Source organism: Pelodiscus sinensis, chromosome 7, assembly GCF_049634645.1.
Source record: "Pelodiscus sinensis isolate JC-2024 chromosome 7, ASM4963464v1, whole genome shotgun sequence".
Lineage (NCBI taxonomy): Eukaryota > Metazoa > Chordata > Testudines > Trionychidae > Pelodiscus > Pelodiscus sinensis.
This window is the reverse complement of record NC_134717.1, coordinates 25,142,446-25,169,300: the sequence shown is the minus strand read 5'-3', so window position 1 is coordinate 25,169,300 and position 26,855 is coordinate 25,142,446. Positions and strand designations below refer to the sequence as shown.

The following is a 26,855-nucleotide window of genomic DNA, read 5'->3' as shown; positions in this document are numbered from 1 at the left end:
CACGGAGAAGTACCCCTTGTGGTTGATGTACCGGGACGCCTGGTGTTCCGGGGCACGGATGGGGATGTGCGTCCCGTCGATGGACCCCCCCCCACAGTAGGGGAAGCCGAGGGCGCCGAATCCCCGGATGACGGCGTCTGGGTCGGCGAGGCGGACCACCCTGCGGAGCAGCACCCAGTTGATGGCCTTGACCACCTGCAGAGAGAGACACAGCAAAGCGCCAATTTGTGGGGCGCCCGGGTGGCTGGGAGCATTCGTTCACTGGCAGTGCCCCGTGCCCCACTCCCGGAAGCAACCCCCCTGGCAGAGTGTAGTACGGCCGGGACAGACCGACCCCTCCGGCGCCTCTTCCGGCCCCCCCTTTGTCCCTGGGGCGGCCCATCCCCTGCTTGCAGCCCTCCTCCCCCCCCGGCGCAGTGGCCGACGAGTGCCATACCTGCATGAGCACCGCTCCGACGGTGGATCTCCCCACGTCGAACTGGTTGCCGATGGATCAGTAGCTGTCCGGCGTGGAGAGCTTCCAGAGGGTGATGGCCACCCACTTCTGGAGGGGGATGGCGGGCCTCATGCAAGTGTCCCTTCTGCGCAGGGCAGAGGCGAGCCACTCGCAGAGCTCCAGGAAGGTGTCCCTCCTCATCCTGAAGTTCTGGGTTCACTGTCGGTCTTCCCAGCGCTCCAGGACGATGCGGTCCCACCAGTCACTGCTGGTGTCCAGACACCAGATGCGGCGGGGCACGCCGGTGCCGGGGTGCCGCCGCGGCTCCTCCACGGCCCCCAGGGCGGCCAGGCGGAAAGGCAGGGGGCTGACGTGCACCAGGAGGTGCCAGGTAGCCTCGAGCCATTGCTGGCAGGCTTGCAGCAGCAAGTCCAGAAAGTGCAGCAGAAGGTGCAGGGCGAGCTCTGGCTCCATGTTGCCACCTGCGGCAGCATCCCCGAAGGGAAGCACCGACACAGACGGGCACAGAGACCAACGCTTTGCTGTCCCTCAGCGAGGTTGGCAAGCAAGCAGGAAAAGCTGAGAACCAGCTGTCCAGTGGGGGTCCCTTTAAGCTCGAGCCTCAGATAGCCTCAGACAGCAACCACACAAAGCAACTACTGACCTGATGCCCTGCCGGAACCTGTTTCAGCCGCCCTTAAATGCGCCCCTGCGTCCAATCAGTGTGGACGCGCTAGTTCGAATTAGCAAAATGCTAATTCGAACTAGTTTTTAGTTCTAGATGCGTTAGTTCAAATTAGCTTAGTTCGAATTAACTAATTCGAACTAAGTTAGTTCGACTTAGCGCTGTAGTGTAGATTAACCCGGGTAGACTTCCATTAGCATAGCACTGATTCCCCTTATGGAGTATAACTTGAAGCTGATACTCCATTGCGATGCATAGTGCAGTTTACACCTCTTAGAGCTGCAATTTTGGGCTGTTTGCAAACTCCGGAAGATGCCATTGCATTGGTAACACTTGATTCACATGTTCAAGTTTTTCTTTGCAAATATGAGGGCTTGTACTAGATGACAGAGAATACAGGGCACTCAGTGTTAGGAGTAAAGTCTTCTTTTTGTCATTGAAGTAAAAGAATTTGAGTCTGTTTCACTTATGGATCAGAGTTGATGGAACAGAGTGGAGAGAGAGCGCTCCAGATCTAGTTTCTCTTGATCTATAATTTGCGAGACGCTAGGAAAATGTGCTAGGAGAATTCTCAAGTAGAACTATAGTCTGATTTGTTCCATTGCTGTCTCATCTCCTGTTTTTTCTAGGTGTGTGTCTAAGTTCCACAACAGAATGTGTGCCACCACATTTGTAACCTGTTGCTACAGTCACAGATTGAGCTGTACTTTAGACCTCTTTTAGTCTCTGTTGAATGTCCTTCTCTGGGGACACGAGAGCTGTGGTAGGGAATGCAGGGCAGCCATAAAGCACTCCAGGGTGTCAGACTTTTCGGAGCCCGCACACAGGTTCTTGAGCAGGAGTCTGGTGGGGTGGGAGGACCTGCCTGTTCCCACCAAACTCCCTGCCCTTCTAACTGTTGAAGGGCCTAACTCCCTGACCATGAGGTGCCACTCCCAGCAAACACCAATTATCAGACCTCTCTGTTTCTTAATCATGTAAATCTGACAATTCTAATCACTTGGTACCTGTAAACCTTGTCTCTCTAGGGACCTGTGGCTGCTTAAAATGTCTCAAAATCAGCTTTTTATAAACAAAGCTTTATTTGTAGAGCAAATTGATGCTGGCCATCAGCAGGACATATTGAATCCTACCTGGCACCTTAGAGGGCTAAAGCCACATGCCCTTACTGCATGTCTACTTCACCCTGGTTCTGGGCAGATGCTAACCACCACCATCCTTGTCTAGGGGGCTTTTAGCTGTTTATGTCTTTTCCGTCTCTAGGTATTCAGCTGGGACAGCCCACCTGTATAACTGCCTAGTTCCCGGAAAAGAGAATCTTCCCTCTTGCCTAGTCATTGTTATGTTAACTGGAGGTTATTCACCACAGGTGTCTTATTTCTGACATTTCATTTTCCGTTGTTTCCCCCAACAGCTTCCTTTGATTAAATTTCACCCATCTAGGCAGGATAATATCAAACAGGTAAACTGGGCTACATATTGAAATCATAAAAAATGACACATCTCCCTTATTTTCCATACCTGTCCATTCAGGAAGTGATTGGATATATTTGAGTCTATTAAATCCAGGACTTTTGTTAACTTTTTAATTTTTTTTCTGGAAAAAGAGAAAAATGCTGATTTCCTTAACACCAAATAGCTGATGTTGTCTCTGTTGCAGTATTTCAAGAGTGTTTGAGTGTCAGTACCAGTTTGAGACTCACTGCCAAAAGAGCTGAATCTGGTCAAGTTCTCTTCAAGTGTTTGTAAAGCTTTTTGCAAGGTCTCCAATTTTTGTCAGTTTTCTACAGTATCAGGTATGTGGTTTGTTTATATTGTGCTTCTGGCATGGTACACTTCCCTTACCAGGCTCAATACGCAGGGAGAACATTGTCTTTCTTGATGGGTTGTCACTCTAAATGACAGAAATCTCCATTAAAAATCTGTGGGAGGATACTTTTCTTCTCTTTCAAAGCTTTGGGAAAATATTTAAAGTTAGGATAAGCATGCAACAGTCTGGATAGTTCTCTGAATTTCATCCAGAGTTCTAATCCAATTAAATTGTTCTTTCTTCCTTTGTCCTGCTCCTAGCTCAACCAACTTCCTATTCCTGGCTTCTCTTCTCCAGTCTGATTTCTAGCTCTCAAGTGGCTTCCCCAATGATTTTAGATTTTACTGCTTTTATTCTTCCCACAGCCTTTATTATCTTTAATTTATTTTATGGCAGAACCTAAAGACCCCAGTTGAGGATCAGGCTCCATTGTGCTATGCACACTGTACACGCAACATAAAGATCGTTCCTGCCCCAAGAGTTTATAATCTACATATTAGGAAGGAGACAGCTGGTGGCAACAATGAACATATGTGGGTACTACAAGGAACAAGACAATTTAGATATGTGTAATGAAAAGGTGTCATAGTACACTGATTCCTAAGCAATGTCAGGTGTTTTTTAGGTGTTGTTGCATAGGTGACTTTTAAGGAGATTTGAAAGATGAGCCTTCTGATGATCACAGAGATGACCAACATCTGTTATTCTTAAAGCTATGGCCCATAATTGGAAAATTTAAGTAAAAATTACAAAAGTTGGAATTTTTTTATGGAAATGCAGGAAATAACTGATTTTTTTGTATTAGTTATATTTGTACTTCATCATACAAATGTCACAATGAGGAATTTTCATTTCAATGTGTTGTGAGTAAGACCCCAAGCAAAAGATTTTAAAGAAGTCAAGTAGAGACAAACAGTGAGAAATTGTCTGAACTTTACAATAAAAATAGCTAAAATTCAAGTAGCTCCTTTAAATCTTCCAGGTAGTTGTTTTATACAAAAGCTACTAGATTTAAAATAAATAAATAAAGATTCTTCTACTTCTACCTTGTCAAAAAGAAAGAACATTTATTACACAGACACTTTTGGTCTATATAATTCTGGTCCTTCAATGAGTTAGCATTCAATTCATTTTTAGAACTTCGACAAGCTTTTCAGCCAAATCTTTACACAGTTAAAATATTTGGCTGTATTTACTGTTTGAATGAATATACATAATACCTTTTAATTGTATATAATGTTCTTGTAAAATTTTTGCCTATATTGTGAAACTATTAAAATATTTTACAACCAGAAAGTTGAATGGTAATTGCTACTACAGGAAAATATGAATGATGCACTAAATATAATCTGAACAAAGAAAAATACTTTCCCAACACTAACTTAACAGTGTCCAAAATAATTTTTTTATAAAATATCCCAAATCCTGCCTCTCTCCTTTTCACCTAAAATACCTCTATTATGGAGGAGTCAATTACTAAAGAAGCTGTTACAGCTATTATAACTTAATTTATTTCATAGTAAGATGTCTAAGGATTTTTCAAATAATTTGGTTGATTAGCTCAATAGCCATGAATACATTAGAGATAGCAATATAAATGACAACACCTCATTACTTAAAATAAGTTCATTTTGGCTTGAATGGTGTACCACAACATCCTCAGTAATATACCTCAGAGTTTTTTTAATTCTGCTTGAAGCGTTTGGGCAAAGCTCTGTTTCATGGCATCTATGCAACTATGAGCACATTTTGTTGCTTGTTGCCACTATTTTATGGAGATCCTGGCAACACTGTAACATAAAAATTGTTACTTTCCTATATACTAGAAATGGGTCCATGCAAGAACTCTGAATCAAATCTCACTCCCCTCAAATTAAGAGTGGTTCTGGATCTGGATATAGATATGTATTTCATGGCTCCAGTCTATATCTAAGGCTACGTCTAGACTACAGAGTTTTGTCGGAAAAACAGCTGTTTTTCCAACAAAACTTGAGTTACATGCACACTGCAAGTGCATTCTTTTGACAGTGAATCAAAAGACCAGAGGGCTTTTTGCAGAATTGGTAATCTTCATTCTACGAAGAAGAAGCCTTTTTGCGAAAGAGCTCTTTTGCAAAAAGGCGTGTTTGTGGATGGGGAAGAGGGAGTTTTTTTAAGAAGAAGAGGAAAGAGGAAAAAGCACAGGTGCCCTTGTCACCATTCTGTCCATAGTAATTAGCTGCTTACATGTGAGATAGCATCCAGTCAGCCTGGACACGATCTTTTGAAAAGTGCATCTCTTTTTCGATGCGCTTTTGCACTGTGGACGCTCTCTTGTGCAAAAAGTTTTTTCAGAAGATCTCTTCTGAAAAAAGCTTCTTGCACAAGAAGCCTGTAGCCTAGACATAGCCTAATAGTAAATAACCACAGGACCTACACTGGCTGTGATGGAGTGAAAGTTTCAAGTAGTCACATTCACTTCACCTGGACAAGTGGTCAGACAGAGAAGGCAGGACTAAACGGGCACCTGTGTCTTTTAAATATTCTGGGAGAGTTCAGTGTAGGAGAGGAACCTAGCTGCTGTGAATGGCTAAAGTGCTAGAGATTGAGGCTGGAGGCCTCAAGAAGGTTTCAAACAGGCAGGAATGTGCTTGCTGTCAGAGGTGGCGAAAGGCAATTAATTCCTAGGAAGCAATGTCCAGAGAATTGGTTGAGGTTTTTGGGACTTGAGTCTGCATCTAGACATTGTTACATGGGACAGGGTTTAGATCCGCCCTTCTCAGCTATAGTGAGGTACAAAGACAGAGGGGCCTGCAGCAGGCATTGGCGAGAACAAGCTCTCCAACTTTGGGCCCTTAGAAGACGATGTGCCTTGGTGGTAAGTGACCACCATTACAATAACACTTTGTAAGAGCAGACATTCCAAGATAAACTTTAAAAAATCAAGTAGGTGTTGATTTCACTTAAACGATTACCTGAGTTGATATGGGTGGCCAGTATGGAAACTACAAAGTGTTTATCTTTCTGAGAAGATATACATGTACCATACAAAGATGGATATAGCAACACTTCTAAATTTATTAAACTTTTGAAGTGAAAAATCTGCCAAGTTCAGGGGATGGAGATGTCTGCCCTCTAAAGAGGAATCTCATGCCACAAAATGATGGGAGCTGCTCAGTTGGAAAGAAGGTAAAACGTTAGCTGTCTTCTCCCGTTGCAGAATAGTGTTGCCTTCAAGTGAGAGGGGAGAGCCTGCCAACATTACACTTCCTACATCTTGGCTCTTTCTTTCAATTGCATTCCTGGTTTCACAGTAAAACTACAAATATAGAAGCATTTTTTCATGAACTGTGAAAATGGAATGTGACATAAAAGAAACACAGAGCAACTTGTTCATGTCTTTTTTTTTAATATCTTGTGTTAGTATGTCCCACCTCACATGCAGTCCTTCCTTTGAAAACCAAGATTTTTCATAAGACCAAAAAAGAGAGAGAGATTTTTTTAACAGTGTCCTTTTTATTCATGGGTGGTAATGCAAGTCCTTTCTCTGAAAAGAATTTGATGTTAAAAAATAAGATTAATTATGGAAACGCGTAGTGCTACAATCTGCATGTTCAGTAAAATACATCAATTGATTCTAGGAGCTTTAATATGGAAATCAGAGGTCACCTTACCTTCATTTATTTTCTGTATCTAAAATTTCTTAATCACATGTATTACATTCAAGTGAATGCAGGGAAAAAAGCATTACATTTTCAGATTTTTTTATTTTAATAGCTTAGTATGAAAGTAGTTTCAGCTTTCCTAAGATATTTTGTTTCAATAAATGCCACAGTGGGTACTTGCCAGAATCAATGCAAAAATAATTCTGAGCGTATTACCTCCCTACCCCCTCCAAAAGCAATAGACAAGTTTAATCATACTGATTATTAGACTAAAAGCAAGGCAAATAAGCCAGTAAGGGAGGCGGTTGCACTAGAATGTATTTCAGATTGGGATTTAAAGTGACAATTTACATTTGTGCGTTGTCTTCCACCTACAGATAACAATGCAATTTTCAAAAGAAAATCATTGATAGCCACTCAGTGATGACTGGAATTTTCTGTTGACTGCTCTGACATAAGAAAGGTAAGGATTGTATAAACTTCAGTTCCAGTGGTCTGGGCCTATTACTTCAGAAAATTAACAGTGACAATTCAGAACAGCTAATGTACATGTTCATTGTCGCATATACTTTTTTAACATAAGTCCTTGATACATGGATTTATTTGCAGCAGCATGTATTTACTCTTAAAAAAATTAGTTGCCAGTGGTGAGATGTAGACTTCTGGCAGACATAAGGCACCATCTCTCAACTGTGAGGGCGGATTCCCAGAGAAAATATTAAGGCATAATCCAAATGTGAACATAATAATGAATATTTTTTTTCCTGGCTCATTTTACTCTCATGGCTCAGCAGCAACAGCAATCTGATAAATATTGAATGTTTAATAGAGAGTTCTGCTTTGACTTAATCATACATGACTCAAAAGGAACAAAACATTGGCTAGCTGTTTGTCTCCCACACACTCTTGTGGAAGTGATATCTGTGTGAAAAACTGAAGAGCCATAAAGTACAGGTGTCTGGTTGTGCACCTTTGTAGCACATCATATATCCAATATCCACTAAGCCATCTCTCCATTGCAAACTACTGAGGAGCTTCACACAGCCACTTATTTAAAATCAACCTGCCGCTAACGTGGATTCATTTCTCTTCCCTCCCCCCACATTCCAAATTACCCCTTCATGAAAACGCAAAGCAAATGTTCTGGGTTAGTGACAGTGACTACTTTCCTAAATATTATGCCTTTTAAAGACTGATATCTTGTAACCCTAGTTGAGGTTTAGACAAAAAGAGACACTATTCTCTGGTCTCATTTAATCTTAATAGAAATTCCTCCCACCCTTAATGTAAGGGGCAGAAGTGGACATTCTGGGGGCAAAGCAAGGGCTTGTTGGAGCAGAGCTTTATAGCACCTAATCTTCAATGGTGTAAATTCCATTACTGGTGGAGGAACTCAAGATTTACCAAGTCAGTGTTGCACCTACTCTAAGTATCGGCATTTCCACCAGCTTTGGGGATTGTCTGCCCTATGCTTTGCAGTTCACCCTAACTGAGTAACCTCAGTGTGGCTCTTTGGGACCCTCCATCCATACCAATCTTGCCATGTCCCCCCCCCCCCCCAAAAAAAAATAAATTCAAGCAAGTTTGGATGTGGAATTTTGATTTAGGTCTAACTGGAATATTAAACTCAAGTTTGAAAAGAATGCAGTAGTATGACAGAATTTTTAGAAAGCAGTAGATAATTGCAATCAGCAATGATAGTCAAGTGCCAATCAATATGAGAAAGAACCGAAAGGAGGAAAACCTATGTAGGAAACAAACTGATAGTTAAGCAGGAGGGAATGCTTCTCAACAAGACACTTTATCTTTTATCCTGACAGTTTTATACATTTCTTTTCTACGTTCATGCAATCAGAAACCGTATCAGTTGCTATCTGATGCTTCACCATGTGGGAGGAAAGTTACACTTCCCCACCCAACCTTAACTTTCCTCCGTATGTTGAGCATAAATATGCATGAAGAGAAGAACATTTTATTTGAAGATTGATATTTTGATAGCAAGATAGGATTTTACAGTCTCCAGTATGCTACAATTCTAAAATCATAATCTATTACTTTGTTTTTACAATGCAGTAAACATAATAGAAAACATTATGGTAAACATAGCAATGTCTTTCTATACTTACTTAAATGTATTGTAAAGCATCTTATATAACACATTCAATAACCCCAAAGATAATGTTTTCCTTTTGACTCATAGAAACAGCTTGGTATTCAATCAAAAACTCACACTAGCAGAAAAAATGTGAAATTCTGGCATATGCTATTGCAGCCTGATGAAATAAATTTTGAAATCTTTAATTCTAATTAAATATGCATACATATATAATGCATTTCAGAACACAGTGAGGGGATATAACTTAGCTGAATGATGTGAGGGCAAAATAGAATATATGGCATCAGTGAAGTGGCTGCATCCCTATGTGGGTCATTTCTGGGCTTTCACATTTTGTGTGGCTTTTCATATGGAAGAATTACCCTATGGAACCTGTAATACGATTTCTGGATATGAACTCCAACTGATACACAACTTCTGCCTTAATTATGGCACTTTTTTGTTTCCTAAAAGAGCCAATGGACTGCCTACTGGTTTACCAAATTACTGGTTTCCCGCCACCCCAGTATTTCCATTATCTTCCAAAGTCTGCAGCTTGTGATGTCAGTAACCAAGGCTACGTCTACACTGGCCCCTTCTCCGGAAGAGGCATGCTAATTTAGAACTTTGGAATAGGGAAATCTGCGGGGGATTTAAATATCCCCCGCGGGATTTAAATAAATCCCTTGCAAGTAGGAATAAGAGATCCTCCGGAAAAGGGCTTTATTCCGGAGGATCGCGCCAGTCTAGATGCTTTTTTCCGGCTTTTCCCCAAGCCGGAAAAAAAGCGGCGGCCATGTTTATTTAAATCCCGCGGGGGATATTTAAATCCCCCACGGATTTCCCTATTCCAAAGTTCTAAATTAGCATGCCTCTTCCGGAGAAGGGGCCAGTGTAGACGTAGCCCAAGAGTCACTGATAAATCAGTGAAGCACTAAGTGCTCCATTGAAATGGGTGGAATTTGTGGGCCTTCAGCACCTTGCAGGGTTTCACTCTCTGTTGTATGCTATGCATCCAATACAAACTGAAATATCTAAGGCCACGAGGTGCAGGTAAGTGAAGGTGAATCAACTACACTGAGAAGTTCATGTGCATAAATAAAAGCCTCTTCTTTTAGGAGTAAAGTAGCCTCAATTGTCATAAGTAATCCACTTTGGAGTGTTTAATGCTCTTTAATTTATGTGCATTGAGTTCATACCATTAGTTAATTCACCATAACTTTCCTGAATGTCCCTATGTAGATTATGACTAATCCTAATTTACTCAGCAAAACCAAGTGACAAAGCAAACTAAACTTTTTCTCTCTCTACAACCCAGCTGTTATCCTGGAGTTTTATTATGACAAAACTTCATTTATTGAGATTTTTGTTGGTATTACTTTACTCTTGGCTTTGCATCTCAAATTAGCAGTGCAAATATCCATTACACATTTAGTATGAACTTCTGTTGATGTCAATAAAGTTTTGCATGGGGCTATCCCAGCAGTCTAAAGACTGCTTTGCACTGCTGAATCAAAAGCAAGATATTATCTGTGCTTGCCGTTTTATCTTTCTGTGCAAAATTTTTCACAGGCCCTTCAAATGAATTTCTAGAACTGTAATTTGTTTGAGGTCAGCAGTCCACTGAAGTCAGCAAAGATGTCAAAGTGAGATAATGAAACAGCCTTCTATCACTTGATCTGAACTACATGAAAGATTCAGAAATATCAACCCAAAATATAAATGGCCTTTCTCTAGAGTTTGATTTAGCCTTTATAACTAGGCTAAATCCAAGCATACACTGAATTCTCTGGAATAAATTTAGGAGACAATTACTATAATTATGCATTTTAAAACAAGTCAAAAGTTTTTACACAAAATACATACTAAGTACTGTTTTTAAAATATTAATAACTGAGATTGGCTCATTGCTCTTAATGATAGGGTTGGTAGTTAATGATCTAGAATGAAACAGCTATGGCAATAGATATTACAGCTTTGATAAATTCTCTTCAAGTAGTTGTACTTTTGTATTTGTTTTAGATTGCAGTCTGTACTAAAATTCCACTAATTAAAAAGACCTTAATTAATTAGGCAATAGGATGTGATAGATTATGGCATGAATAGGGTGGCCTATTAAGCAACTCTTCAAATAGGACCATTTTAGCATGCCATTAGTACCTTTTAGTTTGTGTCAGCTACGTCCACACAGGGTAATTATATCTTAGCACTTTGTTGCATGCTGTAATCTATTGCTTCATAGTGTAAACTGCAGGGTTATGTAGACAAGACTCCACAGTATCCCATGGATCCCATTGTTTTCTTGTGTAAATATGGAGCGAATATAGTGGAGTTACCACTATAAAGCTGCTGTGAGAGAAGGAACTCTATGTTAACATCCATGGTATATGCAAGACACAGGTCTCATCCCCTGTTAGTGTTGCCAGAATAAATCAGTTTACACATGTGCCATGCTGTAATTGCTAATGTTATTTTTTTCTAAGAGTTATTTGTCTTATAGTGACTCCAAATGAGACTGAGGCACCATAGGCCACGTCTACAATGGCACTTTACAGTACTGCAACTTTCTGGCTCAGCGGTGTGAAAAAACACTCCCCTTGATTGCAGCGGGCTACAGGGCTGTAAAACACTAGTGTGAACCATGCTATAGCACTGGAAGCCATGCTGTTAACTACTTCCCTTGTAGAGGTGGCTTTACATAGAGCACTGAGTGGGGGTCCTGCCATGACTGCACTTTCCATTTAAAGCATTGCCACGGCTGCACTTTAAGTGTAGACAAAGCCTTAAATACATAAGACAGGTGAAGGATGGGGGAAAGCAAATATTGTACTGAGGGCTGGATCCACAATGCTCAGAGTTGCAAGGCCTGAAGTTGAAATGCCCTGCTGGACCCTTAGTTTTGAGTTAGACTCCCTATTAGAGTTCTGGAACAATTGATATAGCGTGGGTACTGAGAGTCATTGAACCAGACCATCTATGATGGAAACTGCTTCAAAATAGGGCATGCAGCAGCCCCCACCCCTAAGGTCCAGTATCCATATTTCCTATACAAAGTATGGGCCAAGTTAGGTGAATAACAATGGGATTCACAGAAGCCAGCGAGACAGCAGCGTGGTGAGCTGCTTAAGCTGAGCAGTAGGAAATGCTAATGAGCAGCAAATGCAAAGGGAGTTAGGGGCCTATCTCTGGGATGGAGAGTAATCTTTGTCTGCTGAGGGCTCTCAGCTGTGCACCCAGGCTATATCTACACTACAGGCTTTTTGGGCAAGAACTGTTTTGTGTAGGAGTTCTTGCGCAAAAGGTCTTGAGCAAGAGCGCATCCTCACTGCCATGGGCTTTTGCACAAGAGATGTGCTTTTGCGCAAGAGCATCCATGGCAGTGTGGATGCTCTCTTGTGCAAGAAAGCTCTGATGGCCATTTTAGCCATAGGGATTTCTTGCGCAAGAAGCCCCTGTTGCCCGTCCACACCGCCTTCTTATGCAAGAGCTCTTGCGCAAGAGGGCTTATTCCTCGTGCGGAGAGGAATAACTGTTGCGCAAGAAGCCCTCTGTTCCGACACTTTATGATGAATTTACTTGCGCAAGAACACGTGTGCAGTGTAGACGTTCCGCAAGTTTTTGTGCAAGAACAATAGTTCTTGCGCAAAAAGCCTGCAGTGTAGACGTAGCCCTAGAATTAGGTGCCTCAGTCAGGTCAGTCCTTTCTCATGAATCCTCCCCCATGAGAGACCCCCAACTCCGTTATAGTCAAAAAGCTCAGTGATTATAGCACTCATCTGGGATCTAGGAAATCAGATGCAAATCCCTGTTTTGGAGTAGGGACTTGAACTAGATTTTCTCCCTATTCCATTTGCATGGCCTAGACCACAAATCTATCCAGTCTGTGTATTTTTCTCTGCCCCCAATGAATATTCAAGTATTTATACGAAGTGAAACCACTTTACAATGAGAGACCTACCCCAGAAAAGCCAATTATCTAGTGATGAGGGTGCTCACAAGGGATGTAAAGATCTGGCTTGAAGCATCTCATCAACATCTGCATTTCGGGAGTAAAGGCTAGGAGACTTAACCAACAAATACTCAGTTGCCTAGGGAATTTGGATGCCTCCATGGTTGTGCAGCAGTTGAGTGGGCATAGGATGCATTCAAGATCTCTGGTGCCTAGGACTATTTCTATACTATGAGGTAGGGGTGTGATTCCCTCTGCCTTGTGTACACATATTCTCACTAGCTCTCATTGCAATTGCACAAGTAGCATTAGCAATGAAATCTGAGTAGTATAGGAAGCAGTAGTTGATGCATGACTTAGCTGTTGTATTTATTCACTGACTTCAGGGTGAATTAATTAAACTAAACTCACTTAGGGTATGTCTACACTGTGGAGCTATTTCAGGAAATAGCTATTCTATGTCTATTGAAGCAGCCTGTTATTTCAAAATAGATTTCAAAATATCGGCAGCTTATTCCAATGTCCTGGTACATTTTGGAATAGTGAGTTATTTCAAAATTTGAAGCTGTGTAGACAGCGCCAAATTACAAAATTAGCTATTTTGAAATAAACTATGCAATTTGTGTAGCACAAATTGTGTAGCTTATTTCAAGCTAAGGGTGCTGTGTAGACACACCCTTAAGGTCCCTATAATGCTAAATAACACCATCCACACAGGGATTTAATGAATCCAGTCATACCTTTAGTTAACTTGGATTAATTTTCCTGGGTGTACTAATACAGACAAGCCTTAAGGCCCTTTGCAGCTCTAACTCTGAAAACCTTAACACCTGTTATGGAGTGCACTTAGCCTTCCTAGGATCTAGTTTAATTTACAAACTCTTATTTAATAAAAACAATATATGAACTCTAGTATAAGCTTTTTGTATGTACATCCTTTCCCTCAGGTCCAGTGAGTGAAAGCTGGGCTTCCTCCACTGCAGGACTAGTATTATCTTGCTTATATTCAGGATAGAGTCTGATTAGCAACACCTGCTCCAGTGAATAAGCAGTAATTAACCTATAACATTCACCAGCAAACAGCGCAGGGAGACTGGCTAATCCTGTTATTGTGGTATGCCTATACTGGACCTGGACATGTAATTTCCAGTTTGGGTAAACATACCTGTGCTACCCTGAGCAAGCTACAAATCTAAAAATAGATTTGTGGGCACAGGTGTTTGGCTGGGCTGGCTGCCCAATTATGTAGTTAGGGTTTTAGATGGGCTTGTGCTTGGATTACGTAGTCCACCCTATGGCTTGAGTTACCATGACAACACTTTTATTTTTAGTGCACCACCTTTACTGTGGCTAGCATGAGTAGTTCTACCTGAGATAGAAATTGCACCTTTTGCTCCATTGTTCTCAAGAGTCAGGGCTTCCCTGGAAAACCTGAAACATGAAATGGTTGGAAAAATCCTATCTGCAACCATTTTCTGTCAGAAAATGCAGTTCTATTGTAATCTAAATGCTTTGTTAAATTGTACTAATTTTGCCAAAGTTTAATTCTGGAAAAAAATGGAAAAAGTCCAGCAAGTCAAAATGTCTTGTTCTGACATTTTTAAAACATAATTTTTCATTTTAAATGAACTTTTAATTAATTGTATGTGTTATTTTACACACAGTGACATCAAATTAAAGTCAAAATCAAAACATTCTTGTTGATCTGAAATTACTCTTAAAAAATCTTCCTTTTGTGGAGAATTTTGAAATTTTGGGGTTTCATTCTGAATCACAGTGAAGCCAAAATTTGCAATCTCAAAATCCTTCATGAAAGTCCCACACAACTCTACAACAGAGATGGGCAACTTCGTCTCAGTGGGCCACATGACTGCCAATCGTGGGCAACCTGTGTCCCACACACTCACTCTCTAATTCCTTCTCCCACACCTCTCATTGCACTGGGGCATTGGAGCCCTGCAGTTCCTACTTCTCCCTCTCTCAGCACTTTTGGTGAACCATGAATCTGCTGATTTGCACCTCATTTCTGCTTCTCCCCCTCCCTCCCAGAGCATGGACAGTCACAAACAGCTGATTCACAGCATTCAAGTTCTGGGAGAGAGAGAGAGACATGAGCAGAGATGAAGTGTGAATCAGCAGATTCATGTTGCTCCAAAAGCACTGGGAGGGAGGGTGGGGAGAAGGAAGTGTGGGACTCGCGTGCCTCTGTGCATGAGAGGTGTGTGTGTGGGATGAGGGCAGAGAGTACATAGGCTGCAGGTGGAACCCCAGTGGGCTGCAGTTTTTCTACTACTGATCTATAACCAAATGAAAGCAAAAATTATCAAGATTCATCTAGTTGTTTGCGGCTGAATAAAATTTGAGGAGTTTTAAGGTAGGCACAAAACTAAGTAAATTTTGGATAATTGGGGGTTCCTTTGCCATTATTTCCCCTTTTGTACAGGTCATCTGCCTGTACCAGTAGGCCTGAGTCAGCTGTTAGCTTGAGTTGTTTTCTGGAGGATGATGTTTGAGTGGCTACACCTAATATCTTGCCCATGGTATTTGGCAGATGGTTGACTATTCAGCTTTCTTTTTTAGTGTGTTCTAGTGGCAACATCGTGTTTCTTTCCCTTCCTTCTTTCCTTCTATTCCACAGAAAATATGAGGGGAGTTGGTAACCTGTCATACTCCTCACCCTGTAGCAGTACCCCCGTAAGCAGTACTGTTGGGCTTATTACTATAGACTGCCTGGGTATTTACCATGCTTTGAGACCTTACACAATGACACAACATATTGTGTAGTTTTAGGAAATGGAATTAGTGACAGCATGTAACTGAAAGATGTTTCTTTTCTTTGGGACTAACTAAGTTAAGGAGAGGTGCCTTGCTGTCTGCTCAAAACTCTGCTGTGGCTGAATGCACTGAGCACTGAAATTAGAGAAGCATTTAAAATAAATTCTACTTAAGTTACTTGTGGTTATAGGTTGAATATGTGCCAGCTTTAGGTAGCCAGTATGAAAGGAAAGTGCAATGCACATTATCTACTCTGCATAGCTGCTGCTGGATTCTGCTGTATACACAAAAACCACTCACACCAATTACTGATCTTCAGATGTAGCCCTGAACCACCAAAATCTTAAATCTAGATCAGTTATGAATCTTGAAAATTATTTCAGTTATAACCAGTTGCCTGGGGATTTTGGTAGTAGGAGAGTCTTCCCTACCTACCTCTAAACTAGGGATGTAATAGTGTAGCTGATTAACTGATTAATCATTAAGCAAAAGCTTATAGGTTAATGCTATAGACGACACACATTTCCCTCCCCCTCCACATGCCAATAATTTTTTTAACAGACTGGCTAGCAGCCCAGCTCAGTCCTGACTTGTGATGGTTCCGGGACCTACCTCTGCTGCTGCTCTGCATTTAAAGTGTATTAGGATCCGGGCAGGCAAACAGCCCAACTCAGTTCCAACTTGCATTGGATCTGGGAGCTCAGACCCTGCCCCCCAGACAGGGGCTGCTGCCACCCCACACTGCTACCTCTTTATTAGAGGCAGCAGCACTGGGTGACAGGCGGGTGGATGGTCTGTGAGGAGAGCTGGTTTTTAAACTGGCTCCCCTTGCAGACTAGCTCCTGCCTGATACTCCACACTGCTGCCTTTGATACAGAAGCAGCAGCCTCAGGACTGAGGCCAGAGTGCACTGGCTGCTTGCCCCGCCTCTGGGGTCTATAGAATAGTTGAGTAACCGATAAGAATTCATGAGGCTACTCCACTATTCAATTAACTGATATTTAACGTCCCTACTCTAAACAAAAATAACACCTTTTTAATAATTTTTTGCAACCCCTTCCAAGGTTTTTCACTAAGATGTAGACTTCCTCCGCACTCGCACATGTTATGATTCTCTTTTGTCTTCATGCCACAGAGAATGTGCTGCCAGTTTCAGAGCCACGGGAATTGCTGCCAAGCCTGTGGGAAGGGTTTATGACAGAGGAAGTAGCTATTAAGCCAATGAAACTCATTTATGCATACACTGGGCAGAAATCTTCTAATGCCAGTTACAGAAGGTTGCCTCAACCATTTGACTTATAAATGGCAATATTTAGAATGCCAAGGCAAGGAAATGAAGTGAAAATACCATGGTAATTTTTGAGGGGAGTGACTTCTAGGGAGATGAATGAGTGGACATCAGCTAAGGCTCTTTCTTAATCTGTTGTTGTTTACACTGTACACATAGTCCTATTAATGCTTTAATAGAAGATAGATTTAAAACAGTTTTAATGTGCTCACACTTTCAGAAATCCAGCAAAGCTGCTCTGCTCCAATTGCTAGCAATATGCTGCTCCCCGCAAATGCTGTTTCCAACTGCTATGCAAAAACCTGCCTTAACTGCATCCCAAATCCATCTCTTTGTGAATGTATCTGCCTGGGCTTTCACTCAGAAAGTCACTATACCCTGTTCTCGCCAGGTGTCAGCCATCTGGTGCTGTCAGATTTAATAAATTAACTTTCATTTAAAAATAGACTTTAAAAAAAATGTCAATTCAACTCAACCTAAACAATTTTGGTTTGGGGTTTTCATTTGGATAAGAAAATCCAGAAAAAAGGGGTTTCATTTCAAAATTAATGAAAGTATTTTTAATTTTTCATTTGGGCCACTGAAATGAACCTGCAGTTCAAACCACTATTTCAAATTTAATTCGATGATGGACATTATTTAGGTTTGGGGGGATGCCCCCAATGTCCATGATCTTCATACTAGACAGAGGAATGTGGCCATCTATGGCAGGATAGCTGCCAGCCTGGCCACCAAAGACCACATGTGAACCCAGGAGCAGGTTTGCATAACAATCAAGTTGATCCAGCGAGACCCGCAACCTTGAGCTCTGAGCTTCCCCCCCCTTCTTCCCCCTTCCAGCTTCCTCCTCCCAGGTTTCCCCCTGTCCTCTCCCACCCTCTCCCCTCTCCCGCCTCCTTTCCCCACTCTCACCAGAGTTTCATCCCCTCCCCCAGTTTTGTTCAATAAACCCAGTTTCTATTTTTGAACATACGTATCTTTTATTTGACAATGGGGGGGGGGGGTTAGGGAGGGGTAAGTGGAAGGACGTGAGGGAGGAATGGGGCACCAGCCCCCGGTAGGTTTGGACGGGTGAGGCTCTGAGGGCTCCTCAGGATGGAGGCTCTCTCTCAGGGCCTCCTGGATCCTGACAGCCCCCCGATAGACCCTCCGGATGGCAGCCTGCAGCAAGTGCAGCCTTGCTGATGGCAATGACCCCACGAGACACACCAGCGTGTCCAGGGGCAGCTCTGGCTCCATGTGGCCGAGTGCTGTGGTGTCCTGAGTGCGGGCACTCAGGGCACTCCAAGACAGGACTGCTTTCCTGTCCCTCATTGAGGTAGACAAGCAAGCGGGGAATCCTGAGAACTGTCTGTCTGGGGTGGGGGTAGGGTCCCTTTAAGCACGGAGCGCAGTTAGCCTCAGTCAGCAGCCCCACACATTAAGTCGTAACCTGATGCCCTGCCGGCACTGGTTCTGGCCAGCCTTAACTTTGGTTCAGGGTCTGCTTAGTGTGGAGGTGCTATTTAAAATAACTATTTCAAAATAGTTTTTGTGTGTAAATGCGCTATTTCAAATTAGCTTAATTCAAATTAACTATTTTGAATTAAGTTAATTCGAAATAGCACTGTAGTGTAGACATACCCTCAGGTATTTCTCTATAGCTCCGCTAGAGAATATAATGTGGGTATTTCAGAGGTGTGACTCTTGTACACATAGGTTGAGATTGATCCCTGTGCAAATAACCCTAACAATGCCTGTGTACCAGTTAAATTCTGCTTAAGGCCTCAAAATCCACAGTGAGGATCATCTGGCTGAAACACTGTTTAGCTGAGTGCTCTCAAATATATTGAAAAATGGCTGCAAGTAAGCTTCATTACGAGTATACATGTGCTGAGGACTTGGTTATTCAGTCATGAGATTATTTTTTTACAGATAAAAAGTAAATGAAAATGCTCTTACTTAATACTGGTGTCTTTTCCTAAGAATTGGCTTAATCTCAGAAGTTCCCCTCTTTTATAATTGATTTGGTTTTCTCTCCAGCTCATGAGGGCACAGCCTGCTTTTACATGCATTCCTTGGTTTTAAAGTAATTTTAAATGAGAGTCAGAGAGATGTATACTGTAGCTGTTTTCTTTTCATTATGTAAAATTGGGTACCTGCCATCTGAAAAGTTTCACGCATCTCATGAAGTGTTAAAGGAGCAAAAGGGTGTGTTTATGCACATCAGAAAAAGTAGGTGGGGATTGCTAGTAAAGATCAATAACTTGCCCAAACAAGTAAATTACACACATTGTGTTGCACATTCCAAAAACAGAAATGTAATTAAAACAGAACAAAATTATTGTATAATTTAGAGCTCAGCCTGGGTAACTCCAATTTATTCCTTGACTCTTAGGATCCACTCACTCCCCTGCATCACCAACCATATTTCAGTATTATAATGAAAGCAGAATGTAGCGTTGCACTTTGTATCCTTCACATAATAGCATATTGAGATAAGTAGAGCCAGGCAGATGATTTACTTACACTTACCTATGCTTTAATTTGGTCTCCCCACTTTTTGTGTAAATAACATTGGCAAATATTATGGAGATTTTTAAAAAAATAGAATTGATTAAGAGCTATTTTAAATTGAATGGAATTTTAGGGGATGATTCAAGCAATATAATTGGGTAATATATAGGGCATTAATTCTCTAGACATGTCTTATGCAATATATTTCAATTTGCAATTGCATCATGCCTATAAAAATCCATATGCCTGCATTTTTATTGTAAGCATATAATAGCAGTAATAACTTTCATGGTGGGTATTTGTCTGTGTAGTGACCAGCTGGAGTTAATGACCCTCAGGTGGGTTTGAGACCATCAGCTCTTTCAAACTGCTTATTAGTTCCTGGAAAATGCCTTGTATTTGATTACTGCTGCATAAACATAGAATATACATATATCCCTATCCATAAATATGATACTGAGCCACTTTTTATCACTACTTGATAATGCATTTAGAACTTGGTTCAGCAAAGCTCTTAAACAGCATGCTACAGGGAGATGGAGGCTAAAATTTACGAAAGTCTCTACTACTTTGGGACACACCAGTGACTGTGCCCCAGGTACCTCAAAGAGATGTTGTGAGGCTTTATGATTCTGGAACACTCAGTTAATATATTATACACTCTGGGGATCTGGTGGATAGAAAGAGGAAGCTACCAGCTGTAGCATTGTCTAATGCACTGTGGGAAAAAATAAAATAAAATTGCTTATAGTTTTCCCTTTAAACCTAGAGGAAAATCTAGGATACACCTAAGATGGGAGAGAGATATGGCAACAAATACATTTTTATAACAAAGTATTTGACATTGTGTATTGTGCATAGCAATTTTAATGTTAAAATATAAACTTGAAATTAAGGAGTTGCTATGAATGTCATAGTTTATCTTCTAAGCTTCTAAAAGATAATATATTGCTCAAAGGGAGTTAATTACCTAACTTTCATTGGATTTCATTGGTGATATTGGATGCTCTTAAAAATCTTTATTTGCTTTTGAGACCAATATGAGATTATATTTTAAGAGGAAAAAATGAGAGGGCCAAACAGATGACTTTATTTCTTTCTATAAAATATTATTGAAAGACATCCTGTGTTGAACTGTGTAACTGATGCACTTGTGGATGGTGTGGAATTGTTCAGTTCCATGTGATTGGATTTTAGGGGTGTTTCCTCCTTCTGCTCCCTAGAATGGCTCTAGAGGTCAATGCAAAGAATTTGGGGGAGGGAGCAGAGGATCTGTGACCCAGCAAAATGGCCCTGCATCCTCTCCATCCAATTAATTCCTCATAACAAAGTAAAAAGGAAGCAGTATTGCCACCTCAACCATTCACAATGTTTCTGGTCCTAGTACAGGTGCACATGGTTGAGAATACAAAATACTTTCTCTGACCCTCTCCTTGCAAAGACCAAACATAATACTTGTTCTTGTACTAGAGGAATACACCCAGTTTTACTGCCTCTTGAGATTTTATTAATGACCTTTTTGTCCCAGCTCATTGAGTCATGTTGTTATGTGAGAATCTTAGTTTTCATTTTTTTAAAAAGCAAGTTTCTAGACATCGTGATTGTGCAGAAAAGTTTGTAAATAGGAACTGAGTGCAAGACTTAGCAGTCAAATTAGAGAGACCCAAAATTATTATTTTAAGCCAATCTGATTATTTTGGCTTAAAATAATAAATTTCAGTCTCTCTTATTTGACTGCTGAGTCTTGCACTCAATTCCTATTTTCAAGCTTCTCTGCACAATCATGATGTCTAGAAACTTGCTTTTTAAAAAAATGAAAACTAAGATTCTCACATAACAACATGACTCAATGAGCTGGGTCAAAAGGTTGTTAATAAAATCTCAAGAGGCAGTAAAACTGGGTGTATTCCTCCAGTACAAGGACAGGTACTGTGTTTGGTCTTTGCAAGGAGAAGGTCAGAGAAAGCTGTTTGTATTCTCAACCATGTGCACCTGTACTAGGACCAGAAACAGTCTGACCTTATACATTGTGATGTGACAGTAGTAGATAATTAAAGAGAGTCACTTCCTTTAAGCACTGAACAAGGACCTTTAGTTTTATAAGGAAAAGAGTATGATAACTGAAACTCCTTTTTTTTCTACATTACTTATAAAACGTCTGCCAAAACATTCTCTGCTTTGCTTCATAATAGAGTTTTTCAAAAAAACCACTACACTTATTCTGAGCTAAGCCTATTTCTGCCAGGTATAATGAGGCATTCTGGAAACATAACCTTGGGCAGATCCCTCAACTGATGTAAATTATTATAGTTCCATTGAGGTCATTAAATGAAGATATGACAATTTATATTACTTGAATATCTTCTCCATAGAAATCCCTCTCCCTCTTCCAGCCCAAATGCATGGCAGCAGGGTGTGATTCTAATCCAGGGCTCAGGTAAGTAGTAAAAAGGCTTTTGTCCCTGGAAGTGCAGAATAGCTGTGAGTTCAAGTGATTTTCAGTCAGTGTTCCCTCTAATTTTTTCCAGCTATGGGCAGAATAATTTTTGTGTGTGCACCAAGGCATGTGCAAATGTTCACCAGCAGGAGAAACATATGTTGCTGACTTCGGGTGCTCTGCTAATCAGCTGGGTGGCACTTGAATCTCTCCTAGGAAAACTGCTGTCAGTCAGGGGTCATATTAAGGCCTTTAACCCAAAGTTCCCTCTAAACTGTGCAGCAGCACAGCCCTGCAGCTGCTTAATAAGCCTTGCCCAGCCAGGGGCTCAGGACTTGTACTCAGAGGTGCCTGGCTGGGGGAGGGGCACTTTTCCCTCAGTGACTGCAGCAGCTCACTGCTGAGGACAGAGCCGCATGCCTCTCCCATCTGGTAGGGAGGGGACATGTACCTAAGAGGTGGGAGAGACTCGCAACTCTGTCCTCAACAGAGAACTGTTGCTGTCGCTGAGGGAAAAATGCCCCTCTCGCAGCCAAGTAGGTCTGTGCTGAGTCCTGAGCCCCTGGCTGGAGGGGCTCATTAAGCAGCTGCAGGGTGCTGCCGCACAGCTTAGAGGGAACCTTGCTCTAACACCTTCTGTGTGTGCTGTGATAAAGTGCATAATATTGCAGGGCAACAAATGCTGCTCATTTTCATGAACAGCAGTAACCCCCATTGGGTTTTCCCCATGTGCTGGCTCTGAGCCATTCTGCCATCATAGTGCAGGGTGCTTCCGCTGTCTGCCATGAATTTGTCACTGCATAATTTCCCCCTCTACTTCACAATGGGATGTGGACATGTAAGGACAGGATTGAACATGACATAAGAACTACTATGTAGCAGATAGGCTGGCTTGCCATTGTGATAGAACAAGAGTTGAACATTTTTCAGTAGGCTGATTAAACTCAGATATTTAGCTCCAAATGCACAGTCAGCAGGAATTAGCAGCAACCATCAGACATTGAATGATTTCAGAGCTGCATTAGGCTGCAGATTTTAGCTTTATGTCAATATACTCCATCTTCAGATGTCAAAGGTAAAAAGAGAATAATATTTTAATTGATATGGTTCACTTATGAAAACTCTTTTTTCACCTTTCTTTTTAATCTAAAAACTGAAATATGTCAGGAAGTTTTGCCACAAATGTGATTGACCTCTTTAGTGCTGAGACAGTGGACTCTCATGTTCTAAGATGGCAGCAGCAATTCATTATTTGTGGAAAAGCACCTCAAGGAATTGTCTCCCTGTATTCAGCTCACGCAAGGCCCAGGCTGGAGTACTGTGTCCAGTTCTGGGATCTCTATTTTAAGAAAAATATGGACAAATTGGAGAATATCCAGAGGCAAGCAAAAAATGAGTAAAGGTTTATCCTGTGAGGTAAGGATAAACTCGATGGCTGTGTCTAGACTGGCCAGTTTTTCTGGAAAATTAGCCACTTTTCCGGAAAACTTGCCAGCTGTCTACACTGGCCGCTTGAATTTCCGCAAAAGCACTGACGATCTCATGTAAGATTGTTAGTGTTCTTGCGGAAATACTATGCTGCTCCCATTCAGGCAAAAGTCCTTTTGCGCAACGCTTTTGCGCAAAAGGGCCAGTATAGACAGCTCAGATTTGTTTTGAGCAAAAAAGCCCCGATTGCAAAAATGGCGATCGGGGCTTTTTTGCACAAAAGCGCGTCTAGATTGGCACGGACGCTTTTCCTCAAAAAGTGCTTTTGCAGAAAAGCGTCTGTGCCAATCTAGACACTCTCTTCCGCAAATGCTTTTAACGGAAAACTTTTCCGTTAAAAGCATTTCCGGAAAGTCATGCCAGTCTAGACATAGCCGATATGTTTTACTCTTGAGAAAACAGACTGAGAAGATACCTAACAACTGTCTTCATGTATGTAATGGACTGTTATAAAGACAGAGTGATCAGTTGTTCTCCTTGTCCACTGAAAGTAGGACAAGAAATAATGGGCTTAGTCAAGAAAGAATGAGGTTAGATATAAGGAAAAAATGTTCTAACTTTGAGGATGATTAAGCACTGGAATAGGATTCCAGAGGAGGTTGTGGAATCCCCATTACTGGAGGTTTTTAAGAACAGGTTAGGCAAATACCTATATACCTGATACTGATTCAGAGCAGGCAGCTGGATTCTTGAGATCCCTGCCAGCCCTACATTTTTATTATTGAAAGACATGCAACTAAGTGTTCATACCCTTTGGCATGCTAGACATAAGCACCCAACTGTATTTAAGGGCTTGTCTACACAGAGACACATTCCTTATTGATTAAATCCCTGTTACTCTTACTCTTGTTCTGGAAAAATGCCTTATCTGAATTAAATTAATCCATTTAATTTATAAAGTACTTTTATTCCAGAACAGGATGTCCACATAGGGAGTTTATCATAAACAGCTGTTATGTTTTTAATTCACATACTCTGAAGTGAATTCTTAATGTAAACAAGCCTTGAGTCAATTCTGCGCACATTTCAATTTGCATGTTATCTAGGGTTGTCGATTAATCATAATTAGCACATGTGATTAACTAAAAAAAATTAAATCCCTCCCTTAAACATGAATTGTGATTAATTGTAGTTTTGTTTGCACTATTCAACAATAAAATACCCATTGACATTTATTACATATTTTTTTATGTTTTTTTACATTTTGAAATATATCAATTTCAATTACAACACAGAATACAGAATAGTGTTCAGTTTATATTATATTCACTACAAATATTTGCACTGTAAAAATGATATACTAAACAAAATAGAATTCACCTGTCCAGCCAGCCATTGTGGGGCTTCTGACAGCTAGCACACCTGGCTGATAACATCAGTAAGTGTCTCCTACACCCTCAATCTTTCTCAAGCTTCTGGGAGCTAGATCTGCTGGTAAGGGGTAGGGACAGAGCAATAAGCTTTGTTATCCAGCACATTAAATTAACCGGCAACCTGGATTCCCCATGAATGCCAGATAACAAAGCTTTTCACTGTATTTTTTTCAAGTTCAAGCATTTAAAAAAAAGTTTATTATTTTTTCAAAATAAAATTAAAGAAAATTCAAAATGAATTGAAATATCAGAATGTTTACATTCAGAAATTAAATATTTTGGGGTTTTTTTATGAATTTTTTCTAAGTGAAACTATTTGGTGAGATTAATGCAAATGTGCAACATGTTTCAGTGTCACCAAATCTGTTTCATCACTCCGGAAAAAGGTCTTTAATTGACATTTTTTTTCACAGCTCTTATAACAACAGAAATTCAAATATGTATTTTAGGCATATCATCCACCAGGCTTATCAATGTATCCTACCTCATCTGAGGTTATGTGTACGCTCAGAGTTTGGGATTTGACTTCCAACTCCAGGAGACATCCCTGCCCTAAGTCTGATGGAGCTAGCATGCTTAAAAATAAGAGCATAGCTCTGATGGCATGAGTGGCAGGATGGAGTAGCCACCCAGAGCATTGTCTAGTATCTCTGTTTGTACATTTATGGGATTGCTAGCCCGTTTTCTCTCTCATGTTGCTGTGGGCACAGTCTATATTTGGCACACTAGCTTGATCACGGATATGTCTCCTCAAGATGGAAATGACACCCCCATCACAATGTCGTGTTCAGATTGCAAAGTGTTTGAGATTGGAACTGTTTTCATTTTGTGTCCTAAATAGTCCTGTGGACACTGTCAATAGATAATAAACAAACATAAGCACAATAATAATGCCTATTGGTAGAAGGAAGTACTGGAGGGAGCTAAAGGGTGAATAATCATAGATTAGTCAAATGAGGTTCAAGCCAGAGGGTTTGCATAAAAAAAATGAAGAAATGAGGATGGGAGAAAGACATCACCGAGATGGTTATTTGCATGACTTTTGGTGCAGAAAAGGGGCAAAATAAGAAAGAAAATGCAAAAATAATTAACTCCCTTCTCAAACATGTCTTTGAATACACCAGCAATGAACTAGATATGGGTGAAAGAAATGCCTTATGGTAATCTGTATTTCAAAGAAACATTTGATCCTGTGTGACATGACAGATTGATTTTTAAAATAAAAAACATAGCTTAGGGGAAGAACTATTGAAATGGATTACAAATTGGCTTAGGGCCAGGAACCAGAGTATGTCAGTGAAAGAAAAAATTCAGGGTGAGGGTGGGTAACAAGTGAGGTCAGTATTATAGGACTGCTTCTTGATGAATCTTGAATGTGGATGACCTTGATGAAGGTGAAATTTCAAAAGAATCTTGCAAAGTGCTAATTTTACAAAGCTAATGTGGCAGCCAAATATAACTGAAAGAACAAAAAACTCAGAGAGATGTGTTGAAGTTTAGCACTTCAATGTAGTTCAGTGCAGTTCATCATATAGCATGGAATGCAGTGACAACAGTTTAAAGCACTGCAATTAAAAGGTGATGCAGAGGAAACCAAGGTGTTTCAGGGATTTCAGGGTGTGAGCAATAAAGAAAACCCATCTGAATAGATTAAGGAAAAAAAGTTGGAGAGGTCAAGCCTAATCTAAATGATATATAAAATCTTACATAAAGTCAGGTTAGTTAATAGACACATTATAAATAAAATTTAACTAGTAGAGAATGGTTATAATCCATATTAACCCAAGAAGTCCCCCATCTCCCTCTTGTTTATCCAACACACAGATGCTTAAGAGAGTTGGTTTATGATGAGTCCCCTTAACTGAAACAGTAGTTAACCAGCATTTAGATTCAGGAATCTTAGGTGCAATCTCAAGAAATACTTCAGCAGGAGATATTGTTACAGAGACATGAGTATTTAAAAATTTTGTTATATGAACTATGCCTTAGACAGTCACTAGTCAAATGATTTATGTTTACTTTATGTTAGCAAGTACTGTTTTTAACTCATGCTAACATATTTTCATACTCTGTATAGCTGGAGACTGGGAAAAACTGAAGTCAAGGGACATTCTGCCTGATGACAAAGGGAGTGAGATCTTCAGGATTGGGGTCCATCTTTTTCTTCCTTTGAATCTCAAGACATTCCGAGATTTTATTAATGCATCAGTGAAAGCTGGTAGAGACCAAACCAGCTTGAGTCAGAAGATGGACTGGTTGATCTAATACAGTAGGTCATTTCAGTCTCTAACTTCTGAGCTTCAGATAAGATCCCCAAAATTCAGATGCTTAGCCAAAGTTTCTGAACCTGTTGGAGCTACCAAGGAGAGATGGAATTTC

The 26,855-nt window shown here is 40.7% G+C and overlaps 1 long non-coding RNA gene across 1 annotated transcript in view; it reads left to right on the top strand.

The window, feature by feature from the left end:
• The first annotated feature begins 2,115 nt into the window (after window positions 1–2,115).
• LOC112547841 (uncharacterized) overlaps window positions 2,116–26,855 on the top strand; it is an 87,858-nt gene continuing 63,118 nt past the window's right edge. The window contains exons 1-2 of the long non-coding RNA XR_003091646.2: window positions 2,116–2,917; window positions 6,953–7,038. This is a non-coding gene — a long non-coding RNA (uncharacterized LOC112547841). The remainder of the gene's footprint in view (window positions 2,918–6,952; window positions 7,039–26,855) is intronic.